Source organism: Protopterus annectens, chromosome 2.part1, assembly GCF_019279795.1.
Source record: "Protopterus annectens isolate FY-2018-M chromosome 2.part1, PAN1.0, whole genome shotgun sequence".
In the NCBI taxonomy this organism is placed as follows: domain Eukaryota; kingdom Metazoa; phylum Chordata; order Ceratodontiformes; family Protopteridae; genus Protopterus; species Protopterus annectens.
Window position 1 is genome coordinate 1,492,287,061 of NC_056729.1, and position 21,048 is coordinate 1,492,308,108.

The window sequence follows — 21,048 nt, forward strand, 5'->3', positions numbered from 1 at the left end:
TGTTTAATCATAGCCTCACCTCAGGCTTCATGCCTACTGAGTGGCGCACAGCTACAGTTATCCCGCTCCACAAGGGAGGATCCACCTTGGATCCTGGGAACTACCGTCCTATCAGTCTGACAAGCCTGATCTGCAAGGGCATGGAATGCATTATCATGGAACTTATAAACAGGGACATTGGCAACCTTCAAACACTGGACCCCACCCAGTTTGGGTTTGTGAAGGGCTGATCTTGTCTCCTGAATCTGATTGGCTTCTTCAAATCGGTCTCCAGAGCTGTGGACGAGGGTAAGGCGATCCACACAGCCTATCTGGACCTCACCAAGGCCTTCGACAGCATCCCCCACTCTGGAATCATAGATAAACTTACAAAGCTGGGCATAAATCCCTACATAAATTTATGGGTTGCCAACTGGCTTACTGACAGAACCCAGACGGCTTACTGACAGAACCCAGACTGTAAAAGTAGCCAACTCCAAATCTAGCTCCAGACAAGTGACAAGTGGAGTAGCTCAGGGTTCAGTCCTGGGACCACTTTTGTTTGGCACCTACTTCTCTGAAGTACAGGCCAACACTAAGGGACTCTGGCTAACAAAGTTTGCAGATGACTGCAAACTGGGAGTCATTATTGAATCCCCAAATGATGTGGATATTCTACAAAAGGGCCTTACAGAAACAGATGCCTGGTACCAGACCCATGGGCTCAAGCTTAATGCCAAGAAATGTATAGTTATCCCCTTTGGAAAAAAACATGTACCCATGAACTACCACATAGGTGGCAGGACACTAAACATCAAAAGTGGGATGAGAGACTTAGGGACACAAGTGGACAGTGGTCTCACTTTCGATAACCACATCGCCACAACAGTCAGGAAATCCTTCTATGTGGCACACCTCATCACTAAGGGCTTTTCATCCAGAAAAAAGGAGGTCATTGTCCCACTGTACTCATCCCTCATTAGACCCATTACAGAGTATAATGCCCCATTTGGTATGTACCTCACAAGACATCTGCAACAGCTGGAAAGGCCACAGAAATACCTCACTAAAAGAATCACAGGCCTAAAGCAGATGTCATATGCTGACCATCTAAAAACTCCAGCTATACTCTGTGGCATATCGTCTACTCAGAGGCGATCTCTGCTTAACATACAAGGCCATGTCAAACCCTGAGCTGTTGGACATGCTCCACTTAAAGAAATCCCAATCCCTCAGAGCCACACGCTCCAGGGATCTAAACCTTATCATCACAATGAACAAAACATGCTGGAGGGATAGGTTCCTGACCCAGAGACTCCCCATACTCTGGAATAGACTGCCAATACATGTCAAGCAGAGAGCCTCATTGGCCCTCTTCAAAAGGAACCTTGATGATTGGATGGGAGATAGGAAATTCACCCCGGGGATCATGTCAGTCGCCCTGCTAGACAGGGGCCCAGAGAAGTAAATATTGTGGGAAGAAATTTCCAGGGAATTGTTATGGCTAGGCTTGCAAAGGCCTTAGGGTCAATAGCCTAGTACCAACCTATGAACCTATGAACACCACTCTGGGACTATTTAGAGCTTTTTAGATATTTTTATATGCAATTTCTGACTCTGACCACATGGGGTCTGGCATCTTGAAATAATTCTGACTGTTTAGTCTGCCTCTAAGTATCCCAGAATGCATTGTTTGTCTCCAAATAATTGCATCAGATCTGCCACATTTTCCCTAAAGCTCCTGTCAGTACATTGATTTTACAGGCATTCACTGCTGTGTTATAGTCACCTACTTTTGGTTAAAATGTTACCCTTTTTCAATGACTACTTCAAACACAAGTAGTGCAAATGCTACAGAACAGAATTGAAAAGTGCATGTTATTGCTCTTTCTTCTTAGAAATGCTAACTTGATTTCTTTTAGGGTGGGACAGTGGTGCAGTGGTTAATGCTGTCACCTCACAGCAAGAGGTTCTCTGGTTCGATTCTCAGCTGGGGTGCCTTCTCTGTGGAGTTTGCATGTTCTCCCTGCATTTGCAAGGGTTTCCTCCGGGTACTCCAGTTTCCTCCCACATTCTAAAGACATGCTTCTGAAGCATTTCTCCCTGGGCCTCCACTGAAAACAGGATCTGTGGAACCTAGTCGGACTTTCCTGGTCAACAAATGTTAAATAAAATAAAAAATTAAATTTTGTGAAGGCTGAAATCTAGTTCTTCAAGGTATCTCCCCTCCCCTTCACACCTACCTTCCCTAGCTGTCAAAGAGCTAAGGGTAATTTGACCCATTATCTGCATGTGATTGACAGCTCACAGCAGGTGACCAGACTAATGTACTGTTTTCTTGTCAGCCTTTCCTTCCTTACAGTGGTAGACTTTTTTGTTGCACTCCTCCTGTCAAATTTAGAACCAAGCTCCATAGCACTGGGAATAATCACTGTTTTGCAAAGCATCAAACTCCCACTTATTTTCCTTCCTGTTTGGTTAAATAGCTAACAAATGATGCACTATAAACATGAAATATTTCACAGACATGCATGACAGTACCCACATGATTTTTTTAAGTGGTAATTTAAGAAAAATCACGGTATTACATACTTCTTGTAATCTGATGTAGTGTTGTCGATTAATTGGGACAGACATCTGCTTCTTATGCAAAAACATGCAATTAATGTCTATGCATGGTCATTGCAAATTTATGCTCTTAGTTTTTGCAGCTGTTATTGTGCCTCTGCCTGTACTTTGTCACATATTGGTAGGGCTCTTCAGAAAAGTGAGATTATAGTTTAACATTTTTGCTAGGTTAAGAGTGGGCTGGGCAAGGCAGCTCTGACATCACAATGTGGGAGGTCCACTGGCTCTTCTATACAGCATGCAAATCAGGCGGGGATTACATCACTTTTTGGGGAGGAAACTTCTCAGTAGCTAGAGCAAGAGCTCTGGCAGATGTGACATCATCATTTTAAAGCCAGCTAGAGGTTTTTCAACTTGGTTTTCAAAGTCAAAGTAAAACAGTATGGAAAGGTAGGATGCCTAACAGGGAAAGCAGCTGAGTGGATTAGTTTTTAAAGCTGCATGGGTGATATTTCGAGGCTGTATCAATGAACAGGGACTAAAAGAGAAAGCAGGTTGAGCAATCTACTTTAATATCCCATTATTGTCCTTTAACCATTCTTGTGTTCAATCCTGATCATTAGGTTGTACCAAGAGTTTTCTATACTTGCAACTATATTTATGCATTTTCTACATTTCTTGCCTTCTCGTCTGATCCTTCACCTTATATTCTTCTTTTGTTTTTTGGCACATTCAGTTGTTACCTGATTTTTATCTACTTCTGGTTTGATTTCCATTCCTACTTGATGCCGATATGCTTCTGCTAAACTAAACAGGGAAGTCATCATAGACTTGTTCTCTTCATGTTTCAAAACTTTCACAAGATTTGGATCTTGTGAGGTCAGCAGATATGTATGCAGTCCCACTATCACAGATCTATACATATAATCAATTGCGAGGAGATTCATACCTCCTTCAGAACAGGGAATATATAGTCTTGGTATGCAATGATTTTTTATAAATCATTTGATGAGCATAAAACATCCTTCTTGTTTTCCTGTCCAAACTATCCAACACCTTTAAGGGACAGTCAGTCACTCCAAAACTATAAGTTAGGACAGGAAAAGCAAACTGGTTTATAGCTTGGACTTTGTTCCTGGATATCAGTGTGGTTTTTAGTATTAATTTAAATCTTCTAAAATATTCCTTACTGAGTTTTATTCACATTTTTTCATGTTTTATTCTCGATCCTTCATCAGTTCCCAAATATTTGTACACTCCCTCTTGCTTTTATATCACATTCTTGTCCCAAACTGATGTTTTCTTGGTGCTGCAGCTTTCCTGCTTTAAAGGTCGATTTTGCACATTTCTCAAGACCAAATGACACTCTGTTGACCACTTGCAGTTGTGCTTTCAGCTCCTCATCTGATGAACTATACAGTTTTAAATTGTCTACAAAAAGAAGATGAGAAGTCTTTACACTTTGTTGTTTTCTGGTAGCCAAATTTTAGCCATGACCTAATATGTTAAGTAGACATAAAGTCATTTCACCTAAGGCCAACTCTGGTGTGTGTGTGTGTGTGTGTGTGTGTGTGTGTGTGTGTGTGTGTGTGTGTGTGTGTGTGTGTGAGCACATACTCAGGGGGTGAGAATGCACTGTATCTGGCTGACAGAAACAAGCTGGAATACATGACTGTGGCCATTTTTTTAAATCTGATTACATTCACATATCTAAGATATAAATAATCAGTCGATATTTGTGTTCAGGATATAGGCAGTCTGTGAATGAAAGTGACAGACCATTGCTTTCATCTGATCCCACATGTCAGGGACATTTACACTTGCTAATATTTTATTTAGCATGATTCTTTAAGTCGGGTTTTTCTTGATTCTTTGTAGGAAACCACAGGATGTGTTCTCTGGCTTCTTGGAACAAGTTCTTAATTTCATTTGGGGCAGCAGCTATCATGTAAGTAGTTGTATAAATTACATCATTTACATCATAAATTACATTATGCCAATAGCTCTCTGACCAGTCATTTTGCTTATTGTGAAATCTGCACAATTTTTTTTCTTAAGGTTTCATGCATCCTACGGCTAGATGGTCACTTCATCACACATCAATAACATGTTACATTCACAAACATTTCCTTTCATTTTGGTGAATGTCATTGACTTTCTGTAGTCTTCCCTTATGGGACCCATCATTGAATTTAGTGCCTTCTTTGGAATGTATCTATCTAAGCACTTTGTACAACCTGAAAAGACCCAAAGATACCTAAATAAAAAGATCAACATTTTTTCACATATTAAAAGATCCTGGACATTTTATCTTCTCTGTATTCACATATATGTAGTCTAATAAGCACCTGATCCAAACACAATTAATCCTCCATCCTAAAGTTAGCAACACCTGCAGGCATGATAGTTTTTTTTCCATCAAAGCATTTACAACCTGCACATCCTATATGTCTACCTTCAATGCTAACCTCACAGATTAGATGGTCAGCTGCAAATTCAGGCTGTGTATTTATAAAAATTTAGCCTCTGTCCAAAAGAAACTTATCTATCCTTATCACCACGTGGGTAATGTAGCTAAGCTTCTTGATAGCTGTCTAGTCATAATTTTCACATAAGCCTGTGAGCCTATAATACCTTATTAATGTTTTCAGTCTTTAAAATCAAGCTATATTTATATTTAAAGATCATATTCAAAGAGCTGATAAGTTAATACTTTTTGCAGTTCTTTTTAATGTAGCCTTCTTATTTTTATACTTACGGTAATTTCTGAATGCTAAGTAGTACTTATTTTATGTTATAAATTTTATTAAATATGTGATTCCATCAAAGTAGTTTTGTTCAATTTACCTACATGTTTATGTTTTACTGGTATGTGTTTATCAGTGTAGAAGTTAATGATATCATAGAACTCACTAACATTATTTTGAGACAACTTATTTGGGCCAGTGAGGATTGTATCCCAGTTTGTTTTAATAAATTTGTCATTTATTGCATCACAGTTTCTAGTGGTGGTATCACATAAGAAGTGCGATTTTTTTATGAATATGTTAACGTTTACTCTTAGGCTAAAGTTGATGCTATTATGTATGATCTGTGGTAATTTCAGAGGGTATAACCACAGGTAGGAGCAGGAAGATACTGTGATTGTCAATATAACAGGTAGCACTCTCACCTTTGGTGTAGAAGGCTATGGGTTCTATTCCCACACCAGACATTTGGATTAATTTTCCAGTACTGAAACTGCAGTGCAGCATAAGGGGATCCTGCACTCCTGGGTGTGCCCTCCTTCAGATGAGGTCCAAAGCCAAAAACACAGCATCAATGGGACCGGACGGTGTCCCAGGCTGTGTCCTACACGAGCTCAAAGATGAACTAACTCCTCACCTAAACACACTGTTTAAACTCAGCCTCTCCACAGGCTACATGCCCACAGAGTGGTGCACAGCAATAGTTATTCCACTCCACAAGGGTGGAGCCACAATGGACCCCAAGAACTATCGCCCTATAAGCCTGACTAGCTTGATCTGCAAAGCTATGGAGTGCATCATCATGGATCTCATTAACAGAGACATTGGGAACCTCCAAACACTGGACCCTACCCAGTTCAGCTTTTTTAAAGGCAGATCATGCCTCCTAAACCTGGTGGACTTCTTTGAGACAGTTAACAAGGCTATAGATGAGGGAAAGGTGGTCCACACAGCCTACCTAGACCTCGCAAAGGCCTTCGACACCATTCCCCATGCAGGTATTATAGACAAGCTCACTAGCCTGAACATAAACCCCTACATCATGAGATGGGTTGCCAACTGGCTCACGGACAGAACCCACATGGTTGCAGGAGCTAGGTCTGACTCTAAACCGGTTACAAGTGGCATTCCCCAGGGTTCAGTCCTAGGACCCCTCCAGTTCGGCATATACTTCTCAGAGGTATAGGCAAGCACAGGAGGACTATGGCTGACCAAGTTCACAGACGACTGCAAACTAGGGGCTATAATTGCCTCTCCAGCTGACACAGACATCCTCCCAAAGGGTCTCACTGAGACAGATACCTGGTGTCAAAACCATGGCTTCAAGCTAAATGCCAAAAAGTGTATAGTCATCCCCTTTGGAAAAAACAAGGTACCCACAAACTACCACATAGCTGGTAGCCCCCTAAATACAGAAGACATAATAAGGGATCTGAGGACCCAAGTAAATAGTAACCTCTCCTTTGATAATCACATTGCCAAAGTGGTTAGAAAATCCTTCTATGTGGCCCATCTAATCACAAAAGGGCTTGCATCCAGATCGAAAGAGGTCATTGGACCCCTCTACGCATCACTCATCAGACCCATCATAGAGTACAATGCCCCATTTGGGATGTACCTTACAAGACACCTGCAACAACTGGCAAGACCACAGAAGTACCTCACCAAGAGGATCACTGGCCTCAAGCAGATGCCCTATGCAGCTCGACTGAAGAAACTCCAGCTGTAGTCGGTTGCATATCGCCTATTCAGAGGTGATCTCTGCCTGACATACAAGGCCATGTCAAACCCAGAATTGATGGACATGCTCCACCTAAAGAAAACCATATCCCCTCGAATCACACGCTCCAGGGATCTAAACCTCACCACAACAATAAGTAGGATGTGCTGGAGGGATAGATTCCTGTCCCAGAGACTTCCCATGCTCTGAAGCAAGATTCCAATCTACATTAGGCAGAGCTCCTTGCTAACCCTCTTCAAGAGAAACCTTGACAAGTGGATGGGAAACAGAAAGTTTACCCCAGGGATCACTTCAATAGCTCTGCTGGACAGAGGCACAGGGAACTAATCTAAGGGGGCGGCGAAAGCCAACACATTCTGGATAGGTGTATAAATGCCTTCGGGCAGATAGCCTAGTACCTACCTATGAACCTATGAACCTATAAACTGTTTTACAAAACCTACATTTGTCTGTTTCTCCCACATGTTCAATGGACTTTTATTAACCAGTGTGTACAAAGCTCACTATCTTGGGCTGCCAATATTAACCTTTCATCTCTTGGTTTGAATTTGCCTCTCCTTAACTATGCCTGCATTCGATCCTGATCAACATGAGGTTCTTCCAGAAGTTTTGTATACTTGCAATTATATTTATGCATTTTCCACATTTTTTGCCTTCTCATCTGATCCTTCACCTTATATTCTTTCTTTTGTTTTTTTGGCACATTCAGTTGCTGCCTCTTTTTTTATCTACTCCTGGTTTGATTTCCATTCCTTCTTGACGCTGATATACTTCTGCTAGACTAAGCAGGGAAGGGGAAGTCATCTTAGATTTATTCTCCTCATGTTCCAAAACTTTCACTACATTTGGGTCTTGTGAGGACAGCAGTTATGTGTGAAATCTCATGATTACAGATCTATACATGTAATCAATTTCCCTCCTTCAGAATGGGAAATATATAATCTTGGTGTACACTGATTTTTATAAATAATTTGGTGAGCATGAAGCATCCTTCTTGTTTTCCTGTCCAAACTATCCAACAATTTTTGGGGCCAGTCAATCACTCTAAAACTCTAAGCTAGGACAGGAAGAGCAAATTGGTTTATAGCTTGAATTTTGTTCCTAGTTGTCAACGGTGTTTTCAGGATTAATTTAAGTCTTCTAAAATATCTTCTAAAATGTTTACTAAGTTTTATTTGCATTTGTTCATGGTTTATTGCTGATCCTTCATCAATTCCCAAATATTTATACACTCCCTCTTGCTCAACTTCTTTTATATCACATTCTTGTAACAAATTGATGTTTTCTTGATGCTGCAGTTTTCCTGCTTTGAAGGTTGCTTTTACACATTTATCAAGACAAATTACATCCTTATATCATCTGAAAAAGTTTTGACAACCTGCAGTTGTGCTATCAGTTCCTCATCTGATGAGCTATACAATTTTAAATCATCGCCAAAGAGAAGATGAGAAGTCTTTACGCTGTTATTTTTTAGGAGCCAAATTATAGCCATGACTTAAGCTGTTAAATAGGCAGCGTAATGGTTTAAGGGCAAGACAGAATAGCAGCAGTGACAGAGGGTCACCCTGGAGCATCCCCTGTTGAATTTGTATCCTTGAAATAATAATTTGTCCTTTATCATGGCTTAATTGCAATGTGGTCTGCCACTATTTCATGGTCACTGTAATGTAGTCGATCAGTGTAGGGTGTATCTTATACATTTTTAAGCACTCTTTTATCAATGAATATGGGATACTATCAAATGCTTTTTTGTAGTCAATCCATGCCATACTTAGATTCTCCCCCTTTTTGCAGTTCTCCACTATGACTTTATTTAACAAATGATCCTTTGTTCAATATGACTTTCTTTTATTGCCCTTTTGTTCTATTGCCATAATTGAGTTTCCTTCTAAATGACTATGACTCTGTCAGCATCAATTCCAGTGTATAGTTTATATGTTGCCGGAAGGCAAGTTATTGGTCTATAATTTTAGGGTAGCTTGCAGGGTCACTCTTAAGTAGGAGCATTGCTTTTCTTGTTGTTAGCCAGGTTGGTGTCTGTTTGGGGAGCACATGTACAGTAAATAGTTCTTACTCATGGCTAAATCTTCATGCAAAGATGTTAATACTTTTAACCAAAAGTTAGGTACTACATCTGAGCCTGGGGTTTTCCAATTAGAAGCCTTCTTTAACTTTGTTTCAATCTCTCTGGCTGTTACTTCATTCCATTTCATATCCTGTACCTTTAAACTTCTTATTCTTTCTTTTACTTATTTTATCCATTTAGCAACTTTGTTATGTTCCACAGGATCTTCATAAATACTTCTCCAAAATGTATCTATTTATTTTATTTATTTATTTAACATTTGTTTACTGGGAAAGTCCGACTGGACACAGGTCCATTTTCAGTGGAGGCCCAGGGAGAAAAGCTCCAACAATATGAAAAACAAGCATTATACCACAACAAAATCACAGAGTACAGGTCAACAATGACACTACACATTGCAAAATATAAATAACTGAAAGAGATGACACCTTAGCAATTTTAACAAAATTTGTACACAATGAGTATACGGTATTATACAAACTAGACTATCATATATATATTAGAAAGCACTCTGATGTTTTTGAGGAAGACTTGAAATGATTTGAGGTAATGTAGTAAGTATATTTAGGGAAGGAAGAAGGCATAATAGGATAATACTGTAAAGTATAGATCTAAAAAAAAGTCAGATGGTGTGTAAAAAAGTGGAGAATATAGAGTTAGTCAGGTGGGTAGCAAGAACAAGGCCAGGACTTTTATAAGTGAGTAAATTGAAGTGTTTTAAATTGTACTGTGGTGCAGATGGAAGTGATGGAAGTAGGTAGTTTATTCCATATTTTAGGAATGATGTTAGGGAATACGGATTCTCCATCTGAGTTGTTAACTTTGGTGGATTTAACTAGATGTTTGTCCCTGGAATGGAGTGTTCTAGTGGTGGTGTATGGTTATATGAGATCTTGAAGGGCTGGGGTTTTATCTGGTTCATGGAGCATTTTATGGGTGAAGGTTAGTTGCTTGTATTGGAGGAGCTGAGGAAGTTCTAGCCAGTTTAGTTGTCTAAGGGCTGTGCAATGGTGTGTTTTGTAGGGGGAGTTTGTAGCAAATTTATTGTAATATGAGTCAAGTTTAGTAAGGTCTGATTTGCGTATGTTGGTTAGTATGGGGGAGCTGTAGAGTAGGGGTGACAGGAGGTATGTTCGAGTAATGGTAGCTTTTGTAGATCTGGTTAAAAATTTCTTATTTCTGTAAAGGAGGCTTAAATTTTTTATGAACTTTTTTGATAGTTTCGGCTATGTGGATATCAAATTTTAGATTGTTTCCGAATTCTCTATAAAATTTTTTGGTTCATCAATAAAGTGCTTATTTATTTATCTGTGTATCTTCTTAGTTTTTCTGCCTGTACTGAGATTTTTAGTTTGTTATTTGTAATAGTGCATCATAGATCCTGATATGTTCTAATACTGTGCATTGTCTTTATCGCATCTATCTTTTTAAGTAGTGTGTCCACAAACAACTGGGAACACCTCACCAAAAATAAAATTCTAGCCAACTCCCAACATGGCTTCAGGCCAAATCACAGTACCACATCAGCCCTACTATCCTTTTCTAATACCATCAATAACTTCAGAAACAATAATAAACTATCATCTGCTCTTTTCTTAGACCTCTCCAAGGCCTTTGATATGGTGAACCACATTCAACTCCTCCATACATTAAAAAAACTATCACTCAGCAATTCCACGCTGAAATGGTTCCAATCCTACCTGTCCAATAGGCAACAGGCTGTTCTATGGCAGGACAAATTATCTACATGCCTACCTGTTACACTTGGAGTTCCCCAAGGATCTATTCTTGGCCCTCTTCTCTTCACCATCTTTGTTAATGACCTGCCCACAATCACCCCCATGCCACATGCATTCAATATGCAGATGATTCGACTATCATCAGCACTGCCTCCAACCTGGCAGACCTCACTGCTTCAACCCAAGACACCTTCAACCTAATAGAAAAATGGTTCTCAAGTCGACAACTAGTTCTCAACCCCAACAAAACAAAACTACTTACTTTCTCACCCACTAACAAGACTCTTCCCCACCTTCTCTATTACATCCTCCAATGGAATCACTATATCACCAGAAGCTCACACAAAGCTATTAGGTGTTACCATTGATAACTCCCTTAAATTTGACACCCATTTCAATCTTACCATCAAAACCGTCAATAAAAGCTTAGCTCTCTCTATAAAGTAAAACACTTTCTCACTCCTCACGCTAAAATTACAATTGCCAGCACACACCTACTATCAACTCTTTTCTATGCCTCCCCTCTCTTTACAAACCTAAACAAGACAACCCTTAACAAACTTGCTTCTTGTTACAATCACATAGCTAGATTTGCCACAAATTCCACCTTTAGAACGCACCACTGCACTAACTTGAAGCAACTAGGGTGGTTAGAGTTTTCCAGCCAACTCCATTTCAACCAACTCAAAACGGCTCACCAGATACTGTATCACCCAGAGAAAACACCAGCTCTGAAAAACATCATTAACCCCTATATTAACCTGCAATCTTTACGCTCCTCCAATAAGATCTTAGCTCAAACTACCAAAGCCAATAATTCTGCTGGGGATTCTCTATTCTCAAACTTTGTAGGTAAAATGTGGAACTCCCTACCGACCATGCTCACCTCAGAACCCTCACTCCTACAATTCAAAAAAAAGCTTAAACCCCATCTCAATACTCTCTGGCAATGTCCCTGTTCCAAACCTGATTAACCACTATCATTTACCCTTCTCTTACCTCACTATCCTTAACCGCTTTTTAACAAGGCGCCTCGCCTTTGTAACTGACCTATGTTTTTTTTTTTTTATATGCTGCTGTTGTTTTTTTTTTCCCAAGATGTGATGTATCTTTATATTGTATTTAGAACTCAACTATCTTCCTTTTTTTGCATTAACAATGTTCATATGTCTGTTATGTACTTGGAGCTTTTCTCCCCAGGCCTCCGCTGAAAATGGACATGTATCCAGCCGGACTCTCCCGGTTAACAAATGTAAAATAAAATAAATAAAAATAAATAAATAAATAAGTATTATTGTTGCTCTGTTTCTTCTTCTATACTCTTCCATTGGTGACACTTTTTTTCTGAAATGCTTTATAGTTTTCTCTGTTCGATACTTCTATGATGGTATTTCATTTCTCCCATTCCTCTTCCTCACTACCCTGTGTTCTTGTGGCAGAACTTTATCAGTTATCAATTAGCTGCACAGTAATATATTCTATTTACTTCTGTTATATCACATGGATCTCTATGCATAGTCTTAATTACTGTGTTCATTTGTTTTATCAAACTTTTGGGGTTTTATTGAACTTCTGCAGACTACTTCTTTCATTGTTCTTAATATATCTATCCATCTCTACCAAATCAAGCAACTCTTCTCTTAGCTCATTTTCTTCTAAACTGAGGACACCTTTTTTGTTTTCCACTTCCTGTGACACATTCTCTTCAATTTCAAGCCTTGCCATTCGTTGCTCTGTCATATGGGAAGGCACTGGCCTATCACTCCTCAACATTGACTGCATCAGAGTCTCCACAGTTTCCTGTTCCTTCTCTTGCTGTCCAGCTTCAAGTGAACGTTTATACTGGTTTCCTGTGAAAGGCGCCAAAATATCTTTATATGGCATCTGACCAATTGCTTCCCATTCCACTGATTTCCCCTTAATTTGGATGTCCATTGCTCTATCCTGTTGTGGTGCTTTCGGAATTAGATTTTTTACACTGAATCCTTCACTTTGCAGGTACTCCATAACCCCAGTTTCTCTTTCTTTAACTTCTCCATTACTAATCTTCTTTTCTGCTTTTCCTCATTTTCTTCTTCTTTTTGTATTGTAAATTTTCCATGTCTGGATTCCTTTGCCTGTATTTCTCTTCAAATAACTTTGGTGCTGCTGTTTTTGTATTGATTAGTTTCGCTTTCTCTTTTGCACTGATATTACACTGTATTAAATCTCTTTTTCTTTCCCATGTCCATATTTCTTCTACAGATGTCTCCTGATCTTCCTATTTCTCCTTACCCATTATGCTGTGATGTAACATGTATTAGACCTTCTACACCAAATCCTTCACTTCGCAGGCACTCCATAACTTCAACTTACTTTACTAATCTTCTTTTCTACATTCCCTCTTTGTGGGATTATTTTTTTATTGTGAAATGTTCCACATATGGGATGCCTTTGTCTGTATTCCTCTTCAAATATCTTTGGGACTGCCTTTTTTATATTGATTAATTGGCTTTCAGCTTTGCATAAATATTGTACCATATCAAATATCTCTTTCTTTCTCATGTTCATATTTCTTTTTTATACTTTTCAAAAATCTCTAGGTTTTGTTGTTTATATTTTTGCACTTCCTCAAATGCTTCTTTTTCCAAAAATATCAAAGTTTCTTGGTCTATATACTGTTTTTTCACAAATCTGTTGTATTAATGAACACAAATTTTTATTTGAGGCTTCAGACAGTTTTTCTTGTGGAAGTATTTTTCTTTTCTCCAATTTCTCTCTTAATCTTTTTATATATCTTGTGTCTGGAAATTCTGGGCTTTTTCCATAATAGTAACAATACATATTTTCCTTCTTATCCTCAATAGTCCACTGTATCATCCTTATGGCTCCGCTTTGGCCTATCAGTTTTTGTTATTTTTGTGGACTGTTGCTTCCTTCTACAACAGTGGGGCATCCTCCCCCTGGGCCTGGCCTGGCCCCATTGTAGGAATGTTTCCATATTTTGAGGATTCTACACTGTCATTTTTTCCAGTCCTGGCATCAGTGCACCTACCAGGATTGGCACTTTTTCATCCTGGGTCTTAGGCACCCAGCTATCTTTTTTTAATTTTTGACCTACTTCTGTCCGTGATATATGCTATATAAATACAGTCTTTATATCAGTGTCATCTTGGTGAGATTTTGTGAAAAACAGAGTACACCTCATGAAGGTACTCACCAAGACTTGAGGATGAATTCAATTTCAGCAACACTACTCTCCTTTGCTTGCTGACTAATCATCTCTCCATTCTGACATTTTTCTCAACATTCGGACCCTAATCTCTCCATTCAGACCCTCATCTCTCCATTCAGACCCAATGTTTATAGAGTGAGGCATCTGCTGATAGTTCAGCCTCAATACTCAAGGTATTCTTACAACTTATACACATGTTTAAGTTTGTGTCAAAAACATTTGTATTTTCTGAGAACTTGAGACAGTTCTTACAGTGCCTGAGATAACTGTTATCTATCATAGGTTCATAGGTGTTTACTAGGATAACAGCCACAAGGGCGTTTTTAAGGCTAGTCATGCATCTCAAATCTCTGACATGTTCTGATACCCTTGATAAGTGTAAGCACGGGCATTAGAGACACAGGTGCCAAACCAGGGATGAATTTCTGGCTTCCCAGCCAGTTGCCAAGTTACACTTGAATTGGGTTAGGGAGGAAATCTGCATCATATGGATGGGGACCCTGTTCTAGTTGGAGTAGTCTCTGGGATACAGACCTATCTCTTCAGTAGGTCCTATTTATATCACAGGCAAGGTTTAAGTCTTTAGAACATGTAGTTCTGGCACTGTTTGTTTTGTGGATATGCAGGAGGTCCATCAGAGTGGGGTCTGACAATGTCCTGTATGCCAGGCATAGATCTCCATTCAAAAGCTTGTAGGAGACAGAATACAGGGATAAGGCCTTGAGGTGGTCTGCATAGGACATATTACTTATGCCCTGTCTTCTTTTAGTAAGGAACCTCCATGGATGTTCCAGTTGTTGGAAGTGTCTGCTTAGGTACATACCAAAGGGGGCATTGTACTCAATGATAGGTCTGATGAATGCCAAATACCGTGAAACAATGACTTCCTTGGACTTAGATGCCATACCTTTGTTTATTCCCTGACTACTGGGTCAGCTCTAAGGGGTGGTTTGTCAATATGATAGTTATCAGGGATGGATGACTTCCCAAAGGATATGATTATGCATTTCTTGGCATTTAGTTTTAGTCCATGGCTCTGACACCAGTTGTTTGTCTGTGTCAACCCCTCCTGGAGAACATTTGCGTCAGTGTGAGATACAATGACAGCTCCTAATTTGCAATCATCTGCAAATTTAGTCAGCCAGGGACCACTGACATTGGCCTTGACTTCTGAGACGTAAATGCCAAAAAAGGAGAGGTCCAAGGACTGATCCCTGAGGGGCTCCACTTGTGACTGGCCTCTATGTAGAAGTGACCTCCCCAATTCTAACTTTCTGGGTCCTGTCTATGAGCCACTTTGCTATCCACCGGGTGACATACGGGTTTGTATCTAACCTACTGAGTTTGTCAATAATGCCCGATCATACGTTAGTGCTAGGCTAACTATCTTTCTGGGCCATTTTAAGCCTAGCCAATTATCCCCTGTGAAAATCAAACTCTGAACCATGTGTCTGTCAAGTAAACACCTAAACCATTATGCCAACCAACCAAATTCCACCCAAAATCAAGTCTTTGAATGTTACCTTGAGATGTTTCTCTTCACTTAATCTAATCTAAAACAAAGTAATTTCTGTAAAAAAATATAATTTAGATGAATGTATAATGCTAGTCAAAACCTAATTTCAGTGTGTTGTTAAAGAGCTGCTAAAGTGACACGTTTTGCAATAATGTGTATTTTTTAAACCAATGTATTGTGATTTACTTTACCTGATTACATTTATTTTGAAGGATAGTATGAGGTATTGGTATCAATCAGATATTGTAAAAGTATGCTGGAAAAGCTGGTTAAAGCTTTTAGTCTTGTAATGTATGATTACAAAGTGGGAAGTATGGAAAATATTTCAACTAAATTTTCATCAAGTTAATAGAAGGGTCTTCAAAACATAACAGTTTAGTGTTCACTAGTATTAGCAAATGAGGTAGATGCAGGGGAGGCTTCTGTAGTCAAATTTACCTAAGAGAACAACAAATCAAGAGCCACTGGGCTTAAGAACAGAGATAAGGTGGGTGAGATGGTAATAAACAGGTATTCATACTCTTTAACAGTAGAACTAACAAGGAAATTTTGACCTGTTTTCTCAGTTCCTACCATAATTTGGATCCAATAAATCCCTTTGCCCCTACAGAAGAAAATGTGAGGGTTTTCTTTTTGGCCCTCACTTATAACTTTTAAAACTCTGAAAAAGTATTTCAAGTAAAATTAGATAAATTTGCAACAATACACAGAAGAATAGATGCACTATGTCCCTAAATGTGGACAAATACCTATTCATAACTTACATCTCCTCACCCTCCCTTCTTTATCACTTCCTTATTTCTATCAATTTCTCTGCAATTTCTGTTTGTATTATACTAACTTACCTTTAATTTCTCTATAAATACGCTAAAATTTCTCTAACTGTTAAATCATTGTTATATAACTTGTTTCTACTCATAACCAGTAATCTGATGTTGTCCACTTCATTCCATTAAAATGAGGGACTCATTTCCTATACTCTGAACCAACTGGCTGCCTTCTTACAGCTCGAGATTACAAACTTGAGCTCCTCCTACCCACTCCCCCCATGTTACCTCAGATCTTGTTTTTCATGCTTGGTGTTAGCAGTGAGTTCCACTTGAGCTTCTCCATTTAGAGTTTTTTGGGTGAGGTTCCAATTTTTTGATACTTCCTACCGATTTTATTTTCTCCTTTGCCTTCTTTTTCTTTCTAGCTGTCAGGTTCTTTGGTTCTATCTGGTAGGCTTCAAAAAAAAAGTTTCTTCTTTTTCTTCTTTTGCACCCTTTCTTCTTTTCTCCTTATGGCTGATCAGAAGCCTCTAGGTTTTAAAAAGCTCACTTCATGTCTCGGAGCCATAGCATCAAGGTCAGTTCTGGGGGGGGGGGGTTGAGTTTGACTCTGAAGGTCTCAGTGCCATCTCTTCCTCTCAGGGCCTCAGCCTTTGACAGCCTGGTTCTGACTCCCTCCTCAGAGTGGGAGGCCCATTCCCTCTGGGAGCTGCCTGCCCCGGTGACTTCAGCCCCGGTGAGACAGCTCCAGATAGTTTGGAGTCCTTCTGCATTTGAGGTTGTGGAGAGGGTCCTCTCCATTCCTAGGAGACCCTTGGCACTCACTGCAATGGAACAACCCCATGTCCCACTCTGGAACTCTGCCTGAGACCTATGAGTTACTACATGGACAGCTGGTTCTGGAAAACCTCCACACTGTTCCCTCAGTGGATACCCAAGCTTCTTGTATCGTCAAGGGCTTGGAAGGAACTGAATACAGTAGAACCTATCCCCAAACATGTTGATAAAATTTTAAGTGCTCCAGCCAACAAACAGTTTTGGACCAAAGGAATACTAGTAGATGTCTTGGTTGTCGTATCAACCACCAAAAAAGGAGCTTGTTCAGGAAAGCTCCTCTGTTCACACCCTGAACAGAGAATCCTGGGCTCTGTAGAGACTTGGTAAGAGGGTCTATGCTACATCTACCTTTGCTCTTCAGACATTGAAATACTTGTCTCATTTTACCCAGCTACAAAGGGACTTAGTTAAGGAACTTTCTAGCTTGGTCCCAGGGTCCATATGTACCAAGGAGCAGGAGTCTGTTTTCTTTAGGATGGCTACCCTACATTCCCTAGCTAATGTGTAATGTGTCCATGAGGCTTATGTCTCACACTGCGGATGGTACCTCAAGGATGGACGGTTTGGGCATTGCCATTAGGCATTATGCCTGGATGAGGCTGTGTGATTTTGTGGAGCCTTTCAAGCAGTCCTTCATTAATGCCTTCTTTGATGGCTCCACCTTGTTTGGACCCATAGTACATGATACCTTGACACAGAGTGAGAAAGATGGTAACACCCTATCTGCCATCTGGATCTGTTTTTCTACTCCACAAAGGACCTTCTTTAGGAACCAGCATGGCAGCAAGAAAATGTGGTTTCAGAAGTTGCAGGGCCCTTTCCAGGACACTCAGGGAGACTTTTGCCCCTGAAGTAGAAGGGGATATAGTCAGCACCATAGACGCCGCCCACGTGGCTGAGGGGGTCTGCAAAATCAAGGGTCACGGGAATCTTCCCCAGACAAGCATTTCCAGTGGTCCTGAATGGTTATCCAACTGCTCTCCTCTGGAAGCAGTTGGGGGATGGTTTTCCTTACACCCAGAAGCTTAGGAGGCCATCACACATGACAAATGAGTGCCAAGGATCATATCCAGAGAATACCCCATTCCCTTTTCCGACATCCCAGAACAGAAATGTTGCCTCCCTGATGTTCCACCCAGTCAGAGGGAGGACACTGCCCAGGAAATAAGAAAGTTCCTGCAAAAAAGGTTCCCCCCAATCAGGTCGGATCAGGCATTTACTCCAGATACTTTTTAGTGCCCAAAAAGACAGGGGACCTGCGGGCCTATATTGGATCTCACCTACCTGAACAAGTCAGTGAAACACACAAAATTCAGGATGGTGATGATTCAGTCCATCTTACCTCTTCTGAAGATGGGTGACTGAGTGTGCTCTATAGACCTCAAGGATGCATACTACCATATCAAGATGTTCAGACTTTACAGGTCCTTTCTACATTTCAGGCTGGAAACCAGCCACAACCAGTTTCGGGTGCTTCTGTTTGGTATTACCACAGCCTCCAGGGTGTTCACTAAATGTCTAGCAGTGGTTGCTGCTCATCTCTCACTGCAGGGCCAGCAAATATTTCCATATCTGGACAACTGGCGCCTCACCACCCCATCCAAGCATCTTCTCCTTCAGGCCTGGGATTACTTCTTCAACCTACCTTCCACTCTGGGCATAACTATAAATTGGCAGAAGTCACACCTGGATCCGGTTCAAACCATAGACTTTATAAGGGCACATCTGGACACAATGGTGAATCAAGTTTATCTTACATTGGACAGGGTGCTAAATCTGAGATCCCATGTTAGCCAGATCTTGACTGTTCTGACACCCCCAGCTTCTCTGATTCTATGGGCTTTGGGCAGCAACCATAACTTTTCTCCCAATGGCATGTTTTCACATACATATTCTGCAGCAGACCCTAACAGTACAGTGGTCTCTTCTCAGAAATACCTTGAACCTTCCCATCAAATTATTCATGTATGCAGGGATTCTCCCCTTTGGTGGATCAAGTCCCTGGAGGTTACTCAAGGATGACCATTTGTTCTCCCCTCCCCAACTGCCACGTTGACCACAGATGCCTCCCAGTTCGGGTGGGGGAGGCATTGTCTGGACCAGATGGTCCAAGGCACATGGATGCCCCAAGAGACCAAGTTGCATATCAATGTTCTCAAGATGAGATTGGTTCTTCTAGAGTTGCAAGAACTAGACAACATTCTTCCTCAGGGGACTAATGCTATCCAGACAGACAATATGTCAGTGGTTTGGTACCTCAACAAACAGGGAAGGACTAAGTCTTATCCCCTTTGTCGAGAAGCGATGAGGGTTTGGGCGATTTCTTCCAATGGCTTTCTAGTAGCAATGTACATTACAGAGGAATTCAACATCCTAGCCGACAGACTCAGAAGAATGCTGCTGATGTCTCATGAGTGGTCCCTGAACCAGTCCATGGCAGATGCAATCTTCCAGATATGGGTTATCCTTGCTGCAACCTCTTTGCATCCCCCCTCAGTGACAAATGCAGCAAGTATTTTGCCTTGATCCCTCCTCAGGGACAGTCCCCCAGGGATGCTCTGGTTCATGCTTGGCCCTCCATTCTACTATACTCCTTTCCCCCTCTTCCCTTGATTCCCAAGTTCCTACAAAAATCTCTGAAGTGGCAAAGCAAAAGTGATCCTCATTGCTCCCTTTTGACTTTAACAAACCTGGTTCACCTTTCTTTGGTTTCATCTGGTTTGCCCCCCGATGAAGTTAGATCCAAGTCCAGATCTATTGTCTCATCCAGTGGGGCATCCACATTCCAACATTCAGGCCCTGAAATTAACTGCATGGTTTCTCCACTTCCAGTGATGGTTAGATCGCCCAGGCTGTCTTCTCCAGTCTGAGACATTTTTATTCATCACATAGAGCTTCCACTCGCAAGATTTACAAAAGGAAGTGGAAAAGATTTTCCCTTTGGGCAGAGCAGAATCAGATACATCCTTTTACAGCACCAATTTCAGTAGCTCTGGACTTTCTAGCTTTCCTTTTCAAGGAAGGTGCTAGTCATTCTACAGTCAAGGTACAGCTTGCTGCCATTTCTAACTTCCATTTTGATTTTGATTCAGTGTCTTTTGCCTCTTTAAGTTATGTAAGGCCTTACTTAGGGGCACCTTTTTGCTGAGACTTCCAGTCAAGGACCCTATGCCTCCTTGAGATCTTACTATGATTTTGCAAGCTTTGGTTCGTTCTCCTTTTGAACCTTTGGCTACTGTAGATCTCAAATTCCTTTCCTGGAAAACTCTTTTCCTAGTAGCTATTACCTTGACCAGAAGAATATCTCAGCTGCAGGCTCTTTCCTCAAAGTTTCCTTACTTTGCTTTTCAAAAAGACAGAGTTCCCTTACATATGAATCCTTCTTTTTTACCCAAGGTGGCTAAAGAAACAAACATTAACCAGTCAGTTAATCTTCCAATTTTCTTTCCTCAATATCAGAACAAAACAGAATTCACCTTACAAGTGCTTGATGTGCATAGACAACTTTGTTTTTACATCCATAGAACTAAATACTTCAGAAAGTTTGATCAGTTATTTGTTTCCTTTTCGAATGCCAAAAAAGGTAAGGCAGTGACCAAAGTTTCTTTAGCCAGATAGTTGAAAGACTGTATCATGTTTATCTATTCTTCTAAAGGTGTTCCCTTACCAAGTCCAATAAGGGCACATTCTGCAAGGTCCATGGCCACATCTCAAGTTTTTTGTTCCAGAGTTTCTATTCAGGACATTTGTGCTGCTGCTGCTTGGTCAAACTCCCATACTTTTATCAATCATTACGAATTGGACTTGGTATCCAGGAGCAGAAGTGCTTTTGATTCTGCTGTACTCTGGAA